At 39.0% G+C, this 4358-nt stretch overlaps 1 pseudogene; it reads left to right on the top strand.

The window, feature by feature from the left end:
- The window catches only part of LOC134187606 (peroxidasin-like), a 2218-nt pseudogene extending 1634 nt beyond the window's left edge, over positions 1-584 (top strand).
- Positions 585-4358: the final 3774 nt, after the last annotated feature.

Raw genomic sequence — 4358 nt, 5'->3', positions numbered from 1 at the left:
TATACAGATCACTTTTACATATAATATTACATAACGGTATAACAACAATCTGCAATTACTGATGTTGTAGTAAAGTATCCACTAGATGATTAGGCAAACGTGCTTCGCTTCTTCTCCAACCATAACCAGTAGCCATAGTTATATTAAATTATTTTGCTTTTAAAGTCTTTGACTTTTAAACCTTCAAAATGTATATGAATATTATTAGTGTAATATATGAAATATTTGAGTTATCGAAAAGAGAAATTTATACTAGAGCTTGCCAGTTACAGCTGTCATACACCTCCGAAACAGTTCTCCTTTAAATGATTTGGCAGGGCTAAGAACGGACTAATAATCTTGTATTTTACAATGTAAATACTATATATATATATATATATATATATATATATATATATATATAGTAACTGAATTAGTAACTGAAGTAATGCGGTTGACCTTTAGATAGCTAAAAACACAATAATTAAACACAGAAATGTGTATACAATGTGTAGCACAACTGTGTTTATGTTAAAGTACAGCTTTTTACTTACACTCTGACAACACGTCGAGGTAGCCAGAATGAACTCGAAATCTTGTTGTAGTTTGCCTTTCTGCAAAATGCAACATAACTGTTTACATCATAATCTACATGCAGGCTGCGGCAGCAATAATTTTAGGAATAGAGGGAGAAAGGGAGAGAGGGAGAGAGGGAGAGAGGGAGAGAGGAAGAGAAGGAGAGAGGGAGAGAGGGAGAGAGGAAGAGAGGGAGAGAGGGAGAGAGGGATAGAAGGAAGAGAGGGAGAGAGGGAGAGAGGGAGAGAGGGAGAGAGGGAGAGAGGGAGAGAGGGAGAGAGGGAGAGAGGGAGAGAGGGAGAGAGGGAGAGAGGGAGAGAGGGAGAGAGGGAGAGAGGGAGAGAGAGGACTTTATTTAAGTCGTTGTGTCTCTTTCTTTAAGATGAAATGTATGTCTACAAACACACAAACAATGTGTTGGGCAAAGAGGCAATAAATTATTGATATATATATAAATATTCAGCAAAAATTGTAAGAATGTAGTTACATGTAAACATATTCTGGAGGCAAGGTGGCTATAAAATTTATTAATAAAGAATTGTAATTTTTTTATTTAGCCAATTATTGAAATATTTGCGTATTAAATTTATAATTTTATTTACTATTTGTTAAATGCTTTGTGGGGTATCGTTAGAGTAAAAAATAGTAAGAGTAAAGGTTGATGTATAAATAGATTACATGAATTAACCTTAGATTATAGAGATATTTTTGCATAAAATCGCTTGAATAGTTTAATTAAGAGTGGCCTGATCCTCTACTGACAAAATAAATTCATAATAATTCAGGACATAATTTATCATTTGTTGCTGCTAAGAGAGTTTAAACAGTCAAACGGTCAAGTTGTCTCCAATACACGACTCCGCCGTTTTAAACTAGTTCTTGCGCGCTCGATTCGCAAATATGCAGGGAACGCGAGGCTACGTAGCTCGCGAACAGTCTGCTAGGATTAGAATCTTTCTTGTGCGCTCAATCTCATTTTGACGATTTTCGCTACCTCGAGGTGTTTACATTTTTGTATGGAAAAGACGTCAAATGCGCTCGTCAGCGCAACGGAGGTAAAAATCTATCTATTAGATTGTTTTACCTCGTTTGACGAATCGTCGTGCCAAGGTTTTTGGTTCTACGCTTTAGTTTTGCCAACTTAATAGAAGAAGAAGGTTTGTAATGGCGTGCATACTGTCTACGCACAACGGTCGAGTGTGACGGAAGTTCTCGGCAAGTTGCAAGGTTGGTTGGAAACATGCAAGTGAGTTAGACGTAAGCTACAGACACTGTTTGTACACTTTAGAGACGAATGGAGCTAGTTATGTTGTGCCGTCGCTTCTGACTAGGAGGATAGAAATACCGAAAGTGCAGGGTTAAGCCCGGTTCACAATACCACGCTGACGTTGACGCTGACGATGACACTGACGATGACGATGACGCTAGCGTGAGCGTCATATTGTGAACATGTCAACGTCGACGACGATCGTAGCAGCGTTCGTCCAGCGTCAACGACGCTGGAGTTGTACAACGTAACCGGAAATCACGTGATTACTTTCTACAAATAAAAAAACAGTCCTATTAAATCCCGGATTTGGCATGGAGTGTCTAATCGACAGCGTGCAGAGTTATCCTTGTCTTTGACGCGTGCATGAATGCAAAGACCTGCCGCCTTCGCTATAGGATTGGTCTGACTCACATTTGTCGTTGTTGAGATTCTCTAGCTCTACGCCTGCGACGACGAATGAGAAGTAGAAGAATTACAAGTTCTTCGTCCATCTGTGATACATACGTGGTGTCACAATAATGTGCGGTAGCATGCGCTCACGCTCGAGTATCCAGAAAAGTACTGACCAACGTCTCATGACGCTCACGGGAAAATATTGTGAATGGTACAACGTCATCGTTAGCGTCAGCGTCAGCGTCTGTGTCAACGTCCAGCGTCATCGTCATCGTCAACGTCAACGTCAGCGTCGTATTGTGAACTAGGCTTTACTCAAGAATAGACGTCGATTTGAAAGTGAAGCCAGGAGTTTCGAATATTGTCACATTGCAGACTTAGCAATTGATGATGAAATGAAAATATAAAGAAAAGAGTTATACAAATATTGTTTCCTAGCATTGGTCTGTGTAGGAAATAAGTTCCTATAATTATTAACAAAAGGTTTAGAAACAAGGCAGAAATTATGCTTGAATCTCTCTATAATTGTAAATTATGTGTTGATTGGCTGGCTTCGGATTTGCTTGGAAACTAGAGCGTTTTGGATGAGTGAGACCAGGTACTGTGCTGAGATTGCCATCTGCGCATGCTCAGCGACTATTTGCGCTTTTAATTAATTAAGGCAACATCCGGTGTGCCGAAATTGTTCTTTCAGGTATCGTTGCAGTGACCGAATTGTTTGTTGACGCACAAGCGTTGCTTGGAGGAGCGACGAGAACGCCTGACGAGACTATGGCCTACTGCGAAGTTTGATTTGAGCATTCGCGAACATCTTGCGAGATCTCTGCACGCGGCACGTGGACAAAACAACCAGACAACAGTAAACGCGTGTATTTGTTGTAGAGATAAAATTAAAATATTTGAATTGTGTATTGTAAAATGTAAACTACTATTATTAGGTGTGGGCTTTTAATTAATTAACTCTATCAGCTGCATGGCTTTCCCAATTTTACAAATCCAACAACTTCTGGTTGCTCTGAATGTCTACTAATAGCATGCATATTGAAATAAGAGTAACTCTACGAGGACAGTACCTCCACTAAGGCTCAACAGCTCCATTTGACTCTGGGATACTTGTTTCTATACAAGTGTCTTATATCTCAAGAGATCTGTGGCATGTACCAATTCGGGAGATCAAAAAATTTAATTATTATGTGGTAGAAGTCATTCAAATTGTAAACAGACGGAAGCAGTAACTAGATGTGTGTGTGTGTGTGTGCGCGTGTGTGTGTCTATGTGTTTGTGTTATAGCCGTATATCAATTTAGGCGATAGAAAAGGATTATCTATCAATGGCTACACTTTCTCCAGAGCCAACTCGAGTGTACACGTGCAATGAGTAGTTCATATGTGAGCTAATGGACAGTAAAAATGAGTTTAATAAACCTACATGCATTTTGCGTTTCAAATTGAGAGTCAAAACAATGTTATATTTGACATACTAATTGTAAGCGTCGCGATGATTACTAGTAGCTTTACAATTACTGTAAAATTATATCTAGCTCTTCATAAGACATCATGCGGATAGCAGAGTTTATAATTTCAATTTATCTTCACAACTTCCGCAAAGCTCATGACCATTTATAACTACCATGCACATTGCAAATGAGCAAAACTACAGTCAAAGCTTTAGTCAACTAGTCACTTGTGATGCAAAATCATTTATTTCTATATTTTTTCTTAGCCACATGCGTCACATGTTTTGCGACAAAAGATGCGCCAAATAGTAAACTTGTAACGTCCGGTAGTCTTCTTGAATTTGCATATAAATGGGAACCACTTGTCAATGCATGTGTTTACTACACAGAAAGCATTACAAGCTACAACATCTGCAATGTAAATGAATACACTTGTAAGTATGAACCGACCTTTCCATGCGATGAAGCTCATGCCATGTTTCTTCTTCACATCCGGGCACGAAATCCGAGGGTTATTACTGTTCGAATCGAGGAAAGCGTTAGGTTGAATGTTCGATATTTGCGAATTGGCACAAATTACGGCAGACAGAGTCACTTTATCGATTTGGTTAAGCTGCTGAGATATATAATTTCCCGGATTTTGATAAAAGAACCTGTCCCCATCTCTTGAACGAATTAGCTGCT

This window comes from Corticium candelabrum, chromosome 12 (genome assembly GCF_963422355.1).
Source record: "Corticium candelabrum chromosome 12, ooCorCand1.1, whole genome shotgun sequence".
Lineage (NCBI taxonomy): Eukaryota > Metazoa > Porifera > Homoscleromorpha > Homosclerophorida > Plakinidae > Corticium > Corticium candelabrum.
Note: the sequence above shows the minus strand (reverse complement) of the source record. Positions and strands in the feature narration are given on the sequence as shown.